The sequence below is a fragment of the Peromyscus maniculatus genome, chromosome 8 (genome assembly GCF_049852395.1).
Source record: "Peromyscus maniculatus bairdii isolate BWxNUB_F1_BW_parent chromosome 8, HU_Pman_BW_mat_3.1, whole genome shotgun sequence".
In the NCBI taxonomy this organism is placed as follows: domain Eukaryota; kingdom Metazoa; phylum Chordata; class Mammalia; order Rodentia; family Cricetidae; genus Peromyscus; species Peromyscus maniculatus.
Window position 1 is genome coordinate 56,988,665 of NC_134859.1, and position 18,428 is coordinate 57,007,092.

Genomic DNA, 18,428 nt, shown 5'->3' on the forward strand with positions numbered 1-18,428 from the left:
CAACTAATATCTCTGAGTTACTAAATTTTAATAGGATCTCACTATGTAGCTCAGGAGGTCTTGAACTCAGATTCTTCCTACCTTAATTTCCCTGATTCTGGGATTACAGGAATATGTCTGTGCATAGTTGATAATATTAGTTTTAAGCCATATGATTGTTCTTAGTTTTTCTTTTTGATCAAAAACTTCTTGGTGCAAACAGTATACATAAAACAGAGAGATTCTGGTGAACTTCCTGGGGCTGAGGTCCATATTTCAAATAATAGCTGACAATTATTAAGTAGCATCTTAAGATGGGTGGGCATCTCCATTCTTAGGCACAGTTTGATAGCCAACAAAACATGTGGAATTGCTTTAAATGGAACAAAATTGGAAGCTTGGAACAGTATAGGAAAAGGCAAGAGAGAAAAGAATGCTGGTGGAAGAATAAGAAGAAGCCTTGTAAGGAGAGAAACATGAACAGTTAAACCTCTGCTATAGCATCATCAGTGGGGTCTTCCCTAAGCCCCATGTGCAAGGGACTTGTGTGGAGCACGAACATGTGAGATCTGCACTTGTTGCTGAGGTGGCAGTGGAGCCCAGGGTGAGCAGCATGAAGGCTCAGTTGATGAAGATGTGATACAGATGGATGGAGTGATTTGTTCCATGTCATCCAGAAAGTAAAATACGGGCGACAACTGAGGGTAATGGAGTTTGACTTTGTGGTCAACATTTTCAAAGCTTAATGTGGGGTTGGGTAAGAATGGACTTTAAAAGTAAAAACAAGAGTTAGGGCTTTTACAGAGTAGCAGCTGTATGAAGGAGGAGGAAGTCATTTCTCAGGCTCCCCTTGTTCTAGATTCCATCCCTGTGTCTGTCTCTATGTGCTATGAGCTTGGACACGTTAACCTCTCTCTCTGGACCTTGTGCCCTTGAAGGATGTGGCTGCTTTGATGCTTGAGAAGAGAAAGAGGCAAGGGTGTGACAATAAAAAACAGGGAAGTAAGTAAGAGAAACTGACTGAAGTTGAGACAGGAGCCTACCCTCTTCTCGGGGTCCATCTCAAGGGAAGAGACCTTGGAGCTTCATGACTTGCATGACTTCTGGGATTTCAGTGCCCACTCAGATTCTGAGCTGAGTTCTTGGTGCCAACTGTGTAGGATCACTGTTGACCCCAGGGGTTCCAGTTCCCCTATCTATCAATGAAATTTCATTCAGCACTGCAGAGCCTAGAGGGATCATTTCTAGCCTGTGACTCTTAGCACTCCACCATGGCTCCTCTGCCCTTCCATTTAAACCCTTAATACCAGGTTCCTGTACGGGTGGAGGCTCAGCTGTAAAGAACCAACATCTATGTGGACCAGAACTCCCACCCACAGCCCTCAGCTCAGCTTACCTTTGCTTCTGCATCCAGGCTCATCAGATTTAACAAGTTTCTTTTTTGACATTTGAGAGTGTCTCCAAGACTCATGGTCTAAGATCGGCAGTTCCAGGCAGGAGAGCAGGCTGTGGGACCCCATGTTAACAGTGCTTATGGGACCCAATTGAAAACGTCCTGTGGGAAGGAGAAAGTGGTTGTGTGCTTGTCAGAGAGGCAAAGGTATGTGCCAGGGGAGCAAGGGTTGGATCCTACCTACTTACCCTCACACCCTTCTCCACAGTCTCATGAGAAGGATGACACTCTCACCAATGGTGCTCAGAATTGGTTCGGTTCTGACACCATGAAGTTCACACACCTGCCCTGAGTCTCTATTACGCTTGAGCCTTAGCTTCTGTTCCACAGAGTTACAAATTATAATAACGACAGTGGCAGCAATTGCGTGGGATTGTATTTACAATTATTGAAAATGTATTGAATGCTATACTTTAATATTTGATGTGGATTATTACTTTACTCCCATAGCCCACGGAGACAGATGTTTGCTCGCCCATTTCTCACATGGAGGCAGAGGGCTGTAAAGTGACTTGTTCATTGATGTAGAGCCAGGACTGGAGTCTGCCTCTGCCCAGATCCAAGGTCTGGCTTTGTAACATCAGTGTTACCAAGCATTCCTTTTAGGAGCTGGCTTGAGCCCTGTATCCATGCATCTCAGAGCCTCTCTGAATTATAGCCTCTCCCCACTACAACTTCTGAGCGCTCTTTCCCAGGGGCTGCTAGCACCACCTTGAGGGCATGAGATGCATGGTGTATAAGAGGGTGTGGCCTTAGGTTTCAGTTAGGGCTTCTGCAAGCCTTCCTATTTCAGCCTCTCCTGGGCCTCGGACACTTTTGACAGAAGGTTAGCCTGCCATGGAAACCCTTGCATGAGTGCTCAGTGGTGATGAAGAGGTTTCACAGTCACGGATTGGGATCCTTGGTATACTTACTCAGCGTTGAGTCCTTCTTTGACAGGAAAGAGGATCCATGCAGTTTACATGTGCGGTGGGGTAGGTCCAAGGCCTTTTGACTCTTATGCTTAGGCACCTCAGTGGCAAATGCTAACTGTACCTGAGCTCCTGCTATTGGGAGAGATCTCTCATATTTTATTAGGTGGTGTAGCTCCAGCTGGTTCTGCTTCACGTCTCCCTTCTGTTGTTGCTCCACACAGGGGAGTGGTGAATTCTTATCTCTGTCAGCCATTTCTGCTCTGGAAATGGGTATTTTATTGGAACCAATGGAGGAGAGCTGGAAATAAAAGAAAGAGCAGAGCAGTCTCTACATGGACAGATTGTCCTCTGGTCAGAACAACTGAAGGACTCCAGGCTCTCCTGGGGATGGAGACTGTGTGCTAGGTTCAGGGGCTTGGGCTTTATAGAGCAGAATAGGGAGCTCTAATGAATGTGTTTTTTATAGTTTCATGAATGATGCCAATGAATGTTGTCATTACTGTATTGGCTTTTATGTCAGGCAGGTGTGCTTATCATTATGCTGAGTCAGGGGTTCTCAACTTGTCTAAGCTTCTTTTAGGTCATTAAGGTCATTTATCTGATCCTGAGGACAGATAAAAAGAAGGGGAATCTTTCATTGACTGTTTCCTGTGGGAGGGGGATGATGGAGGTGGTACAAGGCTCTGTCCCTAGGTTTTAAGAGAGTGTAGGTTGTAGGTTGACTTCATGTAGCAGAAAAGGAGTTTAACTTAATCTGCAGCAGTGGATCCTGTGGTTACTGTCATTTGCTTCCGAAGAAACCTGTGAACACAGTTATTAGACAGGGGCAATAGTTAGTAAGATGAGACTGAAGACAGGGGACCCAGTAAGCTCCTAGCCAGGGCAGCCATTGTCCTAGTGTGGACCTCGTGATGGCAGTGATTTGATCCAGGAGGAACTTGTGTAAAACTTTTAAAGGACAGGAAAATGGAAGTGTGAGGATAAGGAGGAATGGAGAGACCAAGGGGAGGAGTCAGAGTGGGAGGGAACAAAAGCCTGTCCTTAGGAAAATGACTGTCACTGAATCTCTGTCCGGTCCTTAATTAAGTCTTTGGCCTCTCAACCAGCTTGGGTTTGCTGGTGCAGAAGCAGTGCTGTTCCTGGAGGAGGACACAGTTCCCATCAACACCAGCAGACAGGAGATCCAGGCCTCTAACTTTGGAGAACCACAGCAGCAAAGACTTGGCTCAGGCCTAGCCATGGAAAGTGCTGGAGAGGGAGGAGTGGAAAGGTGGGCATCTGGAGAATGGAGGGTGGGAACTGTAGGGATGAGAAAGCAAGAAGATGGAAGGATGCAGGACATGGAGCAGGACAGCTGGGAGGATTAGAGGATGCTAGTCAAGGGAGAAGGGTTGGGGGATGGAGTAAAGGGGTGCTGGGATTCCAGGAACAGAGCATGAGAGGATAGGAAGACAGGGGTGAAGGATGCAGGGATGGAATGTGCAGGACACTCACTATTCTGTGTTCTCAGCTTCTTCCTTTTCTAGTGTCCTACTCTAAGGAGATCAGTCCTTCAGTCATTACTGTGACAGAGTGTAGGGTGGGGAGAGGCATCACAGAGGGAGACTCAAGAGTCCAGTTTGAGTTCAAGCTAGGCCCTGTGAAGGAATCTTTAGAAGTTTCCTGTCCCTGAGCACCACACAGGGGAAACAACCCAAAACCAACTATCTGGAAGAACAAATTACCCAGAGAAAATGATAGAGACCCATGGGTAAGTGTGGAGGGTAAGAGTGACCCAAGACTTTCCCATAGGCCCTGGTGAAAGGACAAAGGGAACATTAGTTCTGTGACATGTCCAGAAGTGGACTTGGAAAAGCCAGTCTGACACTGGAGTCAGTGCCTCGGAGGAATTGAAGTTGTAGCTCCTGGGGACCTGACTCCTCCCCTGGGTTGTGGTTATCAATCTAAGGCAGCTGTGTCTGAGGGATCCTCTGTTTGCCAACATTGTCTAACTTAGCTCTTTTGACCTTGGCCACTTTCCTCTGTAAATAGTTTATATGATGTACTTTTTAATAAATTTGCATGGCATAAGTCATTAGTTATCTTTTATGTCTTCTTTATTTCTCATCCCCTGTCTTCCCATTTAACACCTATCCATTCATGACCTTTATTCCTACAGCTGCAGGTCAGACAGGAGAGAGGAGGGTGCAGGACAGACTATGATAGCAACAGGCACATGAAGCACACAGGGGAATCCAGCAACCTCTCACCCACCAGAGCTGGCCTCCAGCAGGGCTGGAGCCTGAGTTCTGGCTCTCAGCACAGGTCCCTATGTCTGCCATAGTATGCCTTAGTGCAGTCAGGCCAGCACTTCCTTCCCACAACTCAAATGGTTTGGTGGACTCTGTTCTTCCCACTACTCACCCTGCTCTTCTAAGAAGCTCACTGTGTCCCAGGCCAAGGCTCCTCAGCAAGTAAATGTTTTCTTTGAAAGTGAAAGAGAATCTGGCTCCTCCAGGAAGGCAGGTATCAGAGAGCCTGCGCAGTTGCTCTTCCTCTGAACCCTGGGAGTGGAGGTTCAACATAATTTCAGCTTGTTTCCTGTTGTGCAATCTCTGCAGGTGACTGGGGTGGAGGAGGAGTCAGGCTTGAGAGCTTCATCCAGGCCTGCAAAAGGCCCTGCCTCCTGAGTGCAGGACTCATGTCTGAGCCTCACTTCACTCATCTACTAATCTCCCAGGTTTGCCAACAGGTCCCAGTTCAGCAAAGGCTCCTGGGTCTCCCAGATTTGTGCTCTGGATCTCTGCACTCTCTCTCCTCCCTGTAGCCTGCCCAGCCTACAGGCTCTTCATTTCATCAAGTGACTCTAGGGCCCCAAACCCTAGATCTTTTCTCACTCCTAGACTCTTCTAAATCTCAAATATGGTATTTGACTGCTTCTAACATGTTTTATTCTGTAGGTGTGTGGTGTGTCTGCATGTTCATGTGCATGTGAACTCACATATGTGTGCATGTGTGTGACCTGAGAGCTTATAGATTTGGCTAGTCTAGCTAGTCATCCAGCTGGGGGTACTTCCTGTTTCCTCCCCCTGAGCTCTGGGATGACAAGCCTGTAGCCATCCCAGCATGCATTTGTGAGGATGCTGTGATCAGACAAATGTCCTTATGCTTGCATAGCAGGTGCTTCATCCACTGAGCCGTCTCCCCAACCCTGACCCTGGCTTTTAAACAGATCTGTAATCTGACTCTTCACTGTGCCCAAGGAGACTGCTGGTCCAGCCAGCATCCTGGGTCTGTGCTCCAGCATCCTAACTCTCCTACTGATGCTTCATGGTCTATTCTCAGTCTTGAAGTCAGAGTCACAATCTAATATGTAAATTAGTTTAAGTCACCTCTTAGTCAAACCTTCCTATCCTTTCCATCTCACAGTGAGGGACATACTGGTTTCTTTGAGTGGTCATGAGCTCTACATGACCCTAGCCATTGAACTCTGCCCTTTTCTGACATTAGATCCCACTTCATACACCTCACTCACTCTGTTGTGGGTTATCTGCTCTGCCTTTCTACTCCTTGAACACACCAGGAACTTGCTCACCTTAGGACCTTTGCGCTTGCTTCACCATGCTTTTGAATGACTTTCTACTAGGTAGAAGCTTGCTGACCCTTTTAGAAAATAGCACTGTCCTTCCAGAATTACCCTCCTTTATTCTTCTGTTTGATACTTGTTACCACCCAACAGCACAAACGTGATTTGTTTCTGTCACTTCTACCTACAAAAAGCATGGAAACTCTTGGAAGACTGGATGAAGTGTGCTTGTTGATTGTTATATCCCATGGACTCAAGTTAGTTCTTGACCCACAATATAAGTACAAAAAGTCCTTATAGGCTCTGAGAGGTGGTTACTTCTTTATTATATTAACATTTATTTATTTGTGTTTGTGTATGGTGTGTGCATATGTGTGTGGTGTATGTGTGTGCATGTGTATGTGTGGTATGTGCTTGTGGTATATTTGTGTGTGTGTGTGTGTGTGTGTGTGTGTGTGTGTGTGTGTGTGTTATGTGTGCACATGCCATAGGGCAACATTTAGGTTTCAGTTCTCTCTTTCTACCATGTGCAATGTTTAACTTTCCTTCCCATGCTTTAAGAGGGCTGAAAGCACTTTCTAATTTTCTTAACTTAGTTTGAACTGAATTGCCAAATTTCAAGAGAGGACCTGACTTGGATTTCAACTCCATGCCATCAAATAGGTTAATTAACATTAGAGCTAATTTTCATAGTTCCATTTGAATTATACCATTATCATCTCAATTCTGGGTGAGAATATTTTCCCTGAGGGAAGCTATATGGGCTCTAATCAATAACTTCTCCAAGGGAGATATTAATAATCACCCAAGGTTTCTCAACTTTACATTGTTGCCATTGGACCCAGTCAGATTCCTTGTTGGTAACCCTCATCTCACAAAGGGGCAGATTTAAGGAACTAGTAACATTAATCTCCTATCCTCTAAAACTAGATGCATGAAGTATATAAAACTTAGGAAAATCCTGGATAATATTAACCATAGATAATCACACTGGAAAAGTTATATTTAGACTTCAAATTCCATTTCCCATGCAAATAGAAATTCCTTGTACTCTCATAGTATAATTTATGATTTCCTTACCCTCCTCCACAGGCTTAGCCACTCCTCAGTTGTCATAAGGACCAGATAGCCAAGAAGATTCATTTACCACAGGAATGTCCATATTGTAATTAAGTTTTGCAACTCTGTGGGTTTGGTCCCAGGTTTTGACACCAAAATGTAAGTAACTGTGTTGCAACTCTGGGGGGAAGGTATCCTGAGTACTTGGGAAGTCAGGCAACACCTTGAGCTTCTAGGACAGCTCTGATGGCTGGAACTGCAATGAGACAGCTCAGCTGGAGGGTGAGGTATCCTGGATACCTCGAGCTGCTAGGACAGCTCTGATGTCTGGAGCTGCAGTGACACAGCTCAGTCTTGGAAGGGAAGGTATTCTGACTGCTTGGGAGAGTCAGGCCTGGAGCTGATAGGATAGCTGAGTTGGGAAGGGTATCCTGACTGTTCGGTAGTCAGGCTATACCTGGTGTGGTGGGGCATGGTCTTGCTGCCAGATATAGCAATCCTGTTCCTCTCCTGGAGAGCTGCTATTGCTGAGCTTTGCTCAGCCCCCACTTAAGGGGGATTTCTAGCAGAGTTCTGCTTCCTCTCTGGCCTAAGATGTTACTTCTTTTGCTTCACTCTGCAAAAAGGGAAACCCCTGCAGAAATGTAGCAATCTCCTCTGGCTCTGACACTGGAGAAAAGTGTTACTTTTTCAGTTCCCCCTTGCTCAACCCCATGAAGGACTTCTCAGCAAGGTTCTTCTGTTCACCTGCCCCTTGCTCAGCACCCTGAGGGATGACTCAGCAAGTTTTGTTTTGTTTTATTTTTTGTTGCTCAGTCCACTATGGAACGTCTTAGCAATCTTTTTCTCTGTACTGGGGAATGAAGATCTTCACACCCAAAACTCTTTTGAGAAAGAGATTTATTTGGGAAGGAGGAGTCCAGGAGAGTGGCTGCTTCTACCAGCATGGAGAGAACAGCACACAACTGACCAGTCAGGGTGGTTTATATAGGATGTTGCTACTAGCCACAGGAAAACATAATGAAATTCAGCTACTATCACAAAAACTACTACTTGGAAAAGTCAAGGATTTCTCCAAAGATCAAGCCATGGCTTAAGAAGTCTTGGTGGTATTTTAGCTTTGTATATATATTAGTTGGGTCCTACACTGATTTTCTTGTAATGCTTTGTGTGCTTCCAAGAATCCCTAACAGTGTATTTATCTGCAATACCTACCAACCATCCAAGGCCAAATGAAACAACACCTGTCTCCTAGGTCAGGAGGATAACTCTATTTCTTGTGCAATTTAGCGTTGGACCCTCCTTCCTTACAGCCTTACTAATAGACTCCTAATTTCTCACCTAATGACTTCTAGGAATGCAGATTGAGCACATAAATTCCCTTCTTTTTTTGGGGGGAGGGGGGTGTCGAGACAGGGTTTCTCTGTGTAGCTTTGCGCCTTTCCTGGAACTCACTTTGGAGACCAGGCTGGCCTCGAACTCACAGAGATCCACCTGCCTCTGCCTGCCGAGTGCTGGGATTAAAGGCGTGCGCCACCATCGCCTGGCAAATTCCCTTCTTGATATATTAACTTATCATTAGCTCTCAATTGACCTCCTCCTTTACCACTCCCCTTTTGGGTTATAAAGGAAAGCCTGGTAGTCACTGCCTGAGGAAAAGTCTTACCTGCCTTTATGACCCCATAAGAATTCAAGCCTACTGACCTTGCTTTTCGAGAAGATTGCTATTGTTTGGGTTTATAACTGGTTCCTGAGAGACTTAGGGAGAACAGAGAGAATAAGGAGACAGAGAGGAGGAGAGAGAGAGGAAAAAAGAGAATGGAAGGATTAGATGGGTAAGAACTGGAGAGGAATGGACTAGATAGGAAGAACTAGATTGAAGGGCTAAAAGAGAGGACTAGAGGAACAAGATGGAAGATGAGGAAGAGCCAAATGAGGAAGTACAAGATGAGGAAGAACAAGATGAGAAAGAAGGGGATGGGGGAGGAGCTAAGATGGGAAGGAACTAGATGGATGAGAACCTAGATGGGGCAGAACTAAGATGAGAGAATTAAGCTAGAACTTAGAGGGGACAACAGATAAAGGTAGAGACAAATCAGGCAAGAATGGAGCTAGGCATGAGAGCAGAATAGAAGCTGTGTAGAGAGAGAACTGACATAGAATAATAAAGTATATGGACTAAGGAGTTTTGTGTACATAGATTCATTTCTTTTCATCAAAGATAAAAATATCAGCTGGTTGTAGATTCTTCCTGGACCCTGTGAGGGGACTATTAAGGGGATGGACCCTCATAGTCCTCAATAGGATGTCTTGGAGGAAGAGGTAACCAAGGATTGGTTAGTTTTTTCTGCTCAGGTTTTGGTTAGTTTTGTGGGTTAGGGGCAGAGATGGCCCTGATTTCAGAGCCCAAATGTGTTTCTTTCACTGGTCTTTCTTGGCTTTTTGACTATAATTCTAAGGCTAGGGCGTATTTCTTTTACTGGCTCTGATTCTAGGGACCAAGAGTGTTTCTTTGGTACTGGTTTCAGAGTCAGGACATATTTCCTTGGTTCTGGGTTTGGGTATAAAGTGTTTCTTTCTCTGGCTCAGGTCTCAGACTCAGACTGTGTTTCAGTCTCTGGTTTTGGGCTCTAAGGTCAGGGTTGGATTCTTTTGCTAGGCCCCCTCTCCTACACATATCTCCCCAAGTTACTCTTATGTTAATTGGAGGATTAGAAATATAGGCCCAGCCAGGCAGTGGTGGCACACACCTTTAATCCCAGCACTTGAGAGGCAGAGGCAGGCATATCTCTGTGAGTTCGAGGCCAGCCTGGGCTACAGAGTGAGTTTCAGGAAAGGTGCCAAAACTACACAGAGAAACCCTGTCTCGAAAAACAAAAAACAAACAAAAAAAAAAGAAAGAAAAGAAAAGAAAGAGAGAAAAGAGAAAGAAGAAAGAAATATATGCCCAATATGTATACTTGGTCCCTGTTACCTGTATACTTACCCAGACGGCATCACAAGGAACAAATTCTAGCATTCAAAGTTTCCCCAGCTTGTCAAACTGTTCTTTTCCCTTCATCAGACAATTTCTTAAGTTGTCCCCAGGTAAGAGAATCAGCCATCTTCTTCAAAGGCTTTTAAAACTTTCTTCCACAGCTTTTTATCTCCTGCAGAAACATAAGCATAACCTTGGTCCCAACATAACACCTTTCTTGGTTTCCATTCTGATGTTAAAATATCCCTGTAGTACACAGGCTGACTTAATTCAGCAGATTTTTCCCCCACAATCCAATGCCTTCAGAAGCTGTTGTCCCTGCTTCATTAGCATTTAAAAATTTGAAGTTAGTGAAGCATTATTCAATTTATCCTGGGGAGTCCTGACATCCTCCTTCTGTTTAAAAAGCATTCTTTTAGAGTGCTGTGAGATCTTTCAAAAACTACTGGTCCTATAGGATTATAAAGTGTCCCTGTAATGTGATTTATGTTATGATGTGCAAACACATTGTTTTCTTTTACTGGAAACATAAGCAGGGCCATTTTCACTTTTAATTTATATCCGTATTCTCATTATAGTCATTGCCTCTAATAAATATATAATTATAGAATTAGCCTTTTTAGAACTCACAGCAGATGCCAATTGGAATCTAAAGTATGTATGTATCAATGATATGATTACTATATTTTAATTTTTCAAAATCTGTTAAATTAAATATATCTATTTGTCAAATTTTATTGTATTTTTCTGTATACCTTTAGGATTACTTCTTGCAGGTAAAAGTACTTGATTATACAAAGAACCAGTAGGGCAATTTTTATAATTTTTTTCATCATGTGGTCAGGTAATGGAAGAAATTTTTTCTTTCATTTCTCTTTATTAAGAAATTTTCTACTCACTCCACATACTATCCATAGATTCCTTCCTCTTCCCATCCCCAAGCCCTCTTTCCCAAGCCACCCCACATCCCCCAAATTGAGGTCTCCCATGGGGAGTCAGCAGAGCCCAGCACACTGAGCCTAGGCAGGTCCAAGCCCCTTCCCACTGCACCAAGGCTGTGCAAGGTGTCACACCACAGGCGCCAGGTTCCAGAAGCCTGCCCATAGACCAGGGAAAGATTCCAATGCCCCTGCCTGGGTGCGCCCCAAACAGTTCGAGTCAAACAACCATCTTCCATATCCAGAGGGCCTAGTCTAGTCCCATGGGTGCTCCACAGCCACCAGTCCACAGTTCATGGGCCCCCACTAGTGTGGCCGGTCATCTCTGCACATCCTCCCATCATGATCTTGACGTCCCTCGCCTGCAGTATTTCTCCTCTATCTCATCAATTGGATCCCCAGAGCTTAGCCTGGTGCCTGGCCGTGGATCTCTGTATCTGCCTCCATCAGCCACTGGACAAAGGCTAGTTATGATGACAGCTAGGTTATTTGCTAGGCTGGTCACCAGAGTAGACCGGTCCAGGCATCCTCTGGACCACTGACAGTAGACCAAGGTGTGGTCAACCTTGTGGATTCCTGAGAGCCTCCCCAGCACCCTGCCTCTTCCTATTCCCATGATGTCCTCATCTATCATGGTATCTTCCTCCCTGCCCTCCCACTCTGTCCCTGTTCCAGCTCGACCCTCCCATTTCCCTATGTTCTCATCCCCCACTCCTCACCCTCTGCCACCCCCCGACACCCAGTCCACTCATGCAGATCTCATCCACTTCTCCTAATGGAAGAAATTTTTAAGCCTTTATTATTAACATGATGTCTTTTATGAAATTCTGAAGCCTCCAACACATTTTCTATCAGTAATTGATCAATTTCTTTATTTCCTTTTGATAATAGCCCAGGCTATCCAGTATGAGATCAAATATGAGTGATATATAGTGGGTTAAGTTCTGTTCAGAATTATTTTTGTGGTTGTATGAATAACAAAGTTAATTCTGAGTTATCAGGAATTAGTTCAGCAGTTTATATGGAATACAACCCCTTTTGCATATTGAGAATCAGTAATTATATTAAGAGATTCATTAAAGTCTAACAAAACATTAAAATGGCATATAACTCTTATTGGACTGGAACGTGGATTTTGAATTATTTTACTTATATTTACTGCTTAATAATCAGCCATTTTAATTTATTTTCATATATATAGGATGGAAGAGCCCCAGAAATAGGTGCTCTTTTCACTATGTGGGGAAGAATCCATTTTGTTCTTATTATAAATTGAAACTGGTTATTGCTGGGGTAATTGTTAATTTTACCTAAGAAATTGTTATAAGCTCTTTGTCAATCATCATTAATCACCCATAATTGGATAATTTTAGTATTAGTATAGGGCACTACAATTTCACCTGGATGGATTCCTCACAATTGTTGAAGTCTTATACTTCCTTTTATAATTAATTCAGAAAACTTTTAATCTGCTGTTGAACTTAAAAAATCCATTTTAAAATATTATTCTCAGCTGGGTGGTGGAGGTACATGCCTTTAATCCTAGCAGTCAGGAAGCAGAGCCAGGAGGATCTCTGTGAGTTTGAGACCAGCCTGGTCTTCAGAGTGAGATCTGGGACAGGAACTAAAGGTACACAGAGAAACCTTGTCCCCCCCAAAAAAAACCCTTTTTATCCTCCCTTTACATAATTGGTCCAGTAGGGGAATGGGTAGAAGGTGAAACATCTAAATTACATTCAATTGAAGATCTAACTTATCTCCATAGGCATTTTGTAATTTCTGTTCTATTTGGGGTAATTCCTTTTCTCTTTTCTCCTTCTCTCCTTCTCTCTCTCTCTCTCTCTCTCTCTCCCTCCCTCCCTTTCCTCCCTCCCTCCCTCCCTCCCTCCCTCCCTCTCTCTCTCTCTCTTCCCTCCCTCCCTCCCTCCCTCCCTCCCTCCCTCCCTCCCCCCCCCCCCCCCCCCTCCCTCCCTCCCTCCCTCCCTCCCTCCCTCCCTCCCTCCCTCCCTCCTTTCTTTCTTTCTTTCTTTCTTTCTTTCTTTCTTTCTTTCTTTCTTTCTTTCTTTCTTTCTTTCTTTCTTTCTTTCAAAGGGCTACTCTGTGTAACAGTCCTAGCTATCCTAGAACTCACTTCATAGACCAGGCTGGTCTGGACTCCCAGATATCCGCTCCCCTCTGCCTCCCAATTGCTGGGATTAAAGTCATGCACCACCACCACTTGGAGCCAATTCCTTTTCTTCTTCAGCTGTTAATTGCCTTGGAGTGTTTAAGTCTGAGTCATCTTGCATATTTTGAAACAAATTACTTAATTCTTGAATAGTCAGTCCAATGGTAGGCTGCAGCCAGTTAATATCTCTCAATAATTTTTGAAAATCATTAAGAGTGTGCAATTGAGCTCTTCTTTTTTTTAACATAATTTTTATTGATTCTTTGAGAATTTCACATCCTGCACTCTAATTCCACTCACTTCCTGGCCCCTCTAGACCAGCCCTTCACCTTTGCAGCATCTCCCAAAATGAAATTAAAAAAAATTAAAATTAAAAAAAAAAACAACCAGCCAAACAAATAAATAGGAAAAAAAACCTCTTCCTTTTTCATCTTTCCCACCTTCTAACATCTTATTTGTCTTAGTAGCACTGGGAGCCAAGGTATGTCACACAGTATACCCTTTTGTCCAATCAGTTTTCCTTGTAAATGTTCACTGCAAATGAGTCATCAGTCTGGTTCAAGGTCTCTGGTTTCTGGTACACCATTATCACTGAACTCTCATGAAACTTTTCTTGGATATTCTGCAGCTTCCCTGAGTCATGAAGGTCCTGTGGCTATTGTTCCACAGTAGCAGTCTCTTCATGTGTTCCAGAAAGTCATAGATGGAGTAGATGTTGGGGTGGGCCAATCCAAGTCCCTTGACATGGGCCTGGGTGGTAGCTGAGCTGGTCAGTCAGGGCCACTGGGGCCACCCTGCTCAGGTGAGGAGCACAGCCACTTATCCCATGCCCATGCCATTGGAGCCAGTTCTCCCAGGTCTAGCTCTTCTATGAGGGTCATGGACAGCTTTCTTGCTGCAGTCACCAGTGAGGGGCAAGTCCAGCTTTCCCAGGGCCAGCGAAGGATGGGTCTGGCTCAGCATGGGCCTCTGATTTCATTATGCATGGTTTCTATGGCTTCCTGTGGTAAAACAGGCTACAGATAACAACACAGATCCTAGCTGCAGCGGGACCATAGACGAAGACATGGTTCTCAGCAGTAGCTTGGACCTGAATGACACCATGGCTCTGGAAACAGCATAGCCCTTGGACATCAACAAGGCCACAGGGTCCAGCCAAGACCCCAGGCCTCTGTGTATCCTTTGGTAGTAATGTGAGCCCCAGTTGCAGTAGGACCACAGACACAGACATGGTCCTCAGCAGCAGCCTGGGCCTGGATATCACAATTGCCTAAGGAAGTAGCACAGGCCACTCAGATTAGCATGGCCCCAGAAGCAGTGTGGCCCTTGGACACCAACATAGCCCCAGGTGGTGACCCAGACATTAGGCATCTTCAGGGCCTTTGATGGTAAGAGGAGCCATAGACACCAACACAGACCTTGGCTGCAGTGGGGCCATGGACACAGACATGGCTCTTGGGAGCAGCTGGGGCCTGGACAACAGACACCAACCATGTGGCAGCAAAGGCCACTCAGGTCAGCCTGGCTCAGGTCGTGTCATGGCCAACAGATACCAACAAGTCATAGGCTGTGGGCCAGACCCCATGCTTCCCTGTAGCTTTGGTGACAACATGGACCATGCACAGCAACATAGACTTTGGCTGCTATAAGACCACCAGCCCAGACATGGCCTTGGGCAGCAACCAGAGCCTGAAGGTCACTATGGCTCCAGGTGGCAGTACTGGTCACTCAGATCAATGTGGCACAGCTAAAACATGGCTCTTGGACATCAATATGGCCTCAGGTGACAGGTCAGACCCTAGACATTCCCCTAGACTTAGGACATAACAGGAGCCAAGGTCATCAACTGAGACTCTGAGTGCAGTAGGACCATGGACCCAGACATGGGCCTCAGCTGCAGCTCTATCCCAGAAGTCACCATGACACCAAGTGGCAGCACAGGCCACTCAGATCGGTGTGGCCCTTGGACACCTATGTGGATTTTGAATTGATGTGTCTTTACAGTGTGGGTGTTATTACAAGTAGATACTGTAATATCATATTTCTCTCTATCTTGTCCTTGTAAAGGGATAGTGAAGAAACATTCTTGTAAATCAATAACTGTAATAGGCCAATCTTTAGGTAATAAAAAAGGTAAAAGAATTGCAGGTTATAAAGACCCTAACATTCAATTGGTTTATTTATAGCTCTGAAATCAGTTAATATTCTCCATTTTTTCAGATTTCTTTTTTAACTGCAAATGCAGGAGAATTCCAAGGACTAGTAGTTTCTGCAATGTGCTTAACATGTAACTTTTCTTTTACTAGTGGGTTGCTCAAGTTCCTGTACTTTTTCTTTAGTTAGGGCCATTGCTCCACCCATACAGGCTTATTAGTTAGCCTTTTGAAAGGTAGAGCAGTTGGGCTTCTGGCAGTGGCCCCTATTCCAAATTTGGGTAGCCAGTTCCTGCTCCATCCTGCTGCTAGACAACCTGTAGAGCCTGTGATTTTCTTTGATATTTCTTTCCAATTGCTTTTCCAGGAATGTATCCATTTTTTAACATCATTCTACAAGCTGTTTCTGAAATGGTAGGAATATTAATTTGAGCTGTATAACCCAGAGTGGGTATAATATTTCATGTGGAACATGTGGAATTTGTGTGTAAATATGCTTTTTGTCCTTTTCAAAAGTCATTGATAAAAGCATTAAAAACAATCTCTATAGGATTTTAAGAGGTAACTTTAGGCAGTACCCTTGGAGTATTTTTTTTTTTTTTTTGGTTTTTCGAGACAGGGTTTCTCTGCGTAGCTTTGCGCCTTTCCTGGAACTCACTTGGTAGCCCAGGCTGGCCTCGAACTCACAGAGATTTGCCTGGCTCTGCCTCCTGAGTGCTGGGATTAAAGGCGTGCGCCACCACCGCCCGGCTCCCTTGGAGTATTTTTATAAAATCTTAAAAAGAGGACCCCCTTTTATAGACCCCAAGTAACATGTTAATGCTGTTAATATTCTGATCTCACCCTTTGGCTCCACCCTATGCCCTGACTCCACCCATTTCTCTCTTATCTTTTTCTTTCTCTCCTCTCTTCCACATTCCTCCCATGAGGTGTGCACCACTTGAACCCCTCACCCCACCTCGATCTCTCTCTCTTTCCCCCTTTCTCTTCCTCACTTTCTTCCCTCCACCAAATAAAACTCTTCACTGAGCACTGTCTGCATGGCATCTCTGTCTCTCACTCTCTCACCTGCTGTGGGGCACCTTGGCTCTGCCCAACAGCACATGTAAATCATATGTGACCTGTCAATTATTAACAGTGTGGAACAATCAATTTACTTGCATTTAACTTCATGGAAAAATGCTGTGGGATAATGTTTGTGTACACTGGTTTAAAAAAAAAAAGACAAAAATGATGATTGACCAGTAGCCAGGAAGGAAGTATAGGAAGAAAGTATAGACAGAATAAGCAGACAAGGAGAATTCTGGGAATAGGAAGAGTCAGGAGATTCCAGCTTGCCATCCAGGGAGCAGCATGTAATGGCACACAGTTAAAGCCATGGAACACATGGTGACACATAGATTAATAGAACTGGGCTGGGTTTAAGTGCAAGAGCTAGTCAGTAGTAAGTCTGAGCTAATGGTCAAGCAGTTTTAATTAATATAAGCCTCTGTGTATTTATTTGGGTCTGAGTGGCTGTGGGCCTGGGCAGGACTGGAGAAAACCCCAGCTACAAATGGCGTGGGACTGTGGGGCCTTGGACTCACAAATATAGGATAGATAGAATATTTTCTTTAATTTTGCCAAATACAAATAGACTAGATATTATAACTGTAATTCTGGCTTGATAACTGTTTTGTTATATATAATTTTACTATGTTAAAGTTAAAACTTTCCTTTTTAATTAAACAGAAAAGGGGAAATGCTGTGGGATAATGCTTTTGTACACTGGTTTAATAAAACACTGATTGGCCAGTAGCCAGGAAGGAAGTATAGGTGGGATAAGCAGACAAGGAGAATTCTGGGAATAGGAAGGCCGAGTCAGGAGACACCAGCCTGCCATCCAGGGAGCAGCATGTAATGGCACACAGGAAAAGCCATGGAACATGTGGCAACATATATATATATATATATATATATATATATATATATATATATATATTAACATAAATGGGCTCGGTTTAAGTGCAAGAGCTAGTCAGTAGTAAGCTTGAGCTAATGGCCAAGCAGTTTTAATTAATATAAGCCTCTGTATGTTTACTTGGGGGATGTGAGTAAGAGAGATTTGTTCCAATCACTGGCTGGCCAGGACACAGGAAAACATTCAACTACAGAAAAATAATTTCTTAGGCTCTTTATCAGTAAGAGCTTATTTCTATTAGCTTTCACTTTAGCAGCTACATTATTCAATAGGCTGAGAACCTGCACTGTTTCAGGTGTTATATTTTTATAGAATTCAACCAAGAGTCTCTAGAAAGCAGCCTATAGAGCAAAGCCAAGTCCCCAGCAGTGACAATAGATAAGAGCATACCCAATGATATAATTCAAAGTTATGAATTTTACTCTTTTAGTTTGTTTACTGTGGAAATTAAGCATTCATTTAAGCATTAATAGATGATCAATAGAAGAGAATATCCTCTATACTAAATATTTATTCTCCCTTTCAGACTTACTAAAGGATCTGAAACTTACTGAAGATTCAGGAGACACTTGGTGGCACCACAATGTGTTTATACTAAAATGACAATAGCTATGCATGTTGCACAGATCGAATATTGAGACATCCAGCACAGAAAAGACATCATAACATTTCTCAGAAGGAAAATTAATACTGAGATATTCTATTCTCTATTTTCCCTTTGGATATGACATTATCTGACCAAAACAACAACACCGTTGGCCACTGTCCAGGTAACTTGTCCTCCAGAGAAGCCAAGTTGAGAACCTCAGTTATGGAGACTTTGTCAGTACAGATTTGATGCCGGACACAGAGACTGTCCTGTCATGGCTTGTTTCTCAGAGCATCCTAACTGCACCAGTAAGGAGGCATGGGTTACCTAGACATTTATACTTAGCTATTGATATTTCAACATTTTCTCTTATTTACAAATAACCCCAGTGTGTTACATTGGTTATGCACATTTAAGAACCTTGATTTCTCTTGTAATTATCCAATTTGTTTGGTTTCTAAGTTATTTCTAAACTCCCAATTAAGTCAACATGGCAGAAAGGGAGGTCAAAACTTGTAATTATCTCTTGTCAAATGAAACTAGAGAGACCTGTGTGTAAGAAGGTTGGGGGAAAGCTGCCTACCTGTGACCAGTGAAGTGCAGGAGTTAGAATAAGGAAAATACTGTGTTCCAAGTGACAGAGAGAGAGGGAGAGCTTCAGAGATTCCCACAGG

At 43.8% G+C, this 18,428-nt stretch overlaps 1 protein-coding gene and 1 pseudogene across 1 annotated transcript in view; both read right to left on the reverse strand.

The window, feature by feature from the left end:
- Positions 1–2,599, reverse strand: part of LOC102914203 (NACHT, LRR and PYD domains-containing protein 1a-like) — a 57,206-nt pseudogene extending 54,607 nt beyond the window's left edge.
- Positions 1–18,428, reverse strand: part of LOC121826470 (NACHT, LRR and PYD domains-containing protein 1a-like) — a 265,206-nt gene that overhangs the window by 114,370 nt on the left and 132,408 nt on the right. The gene's annotated exons all lie outside the window — the stretch shown is intronic.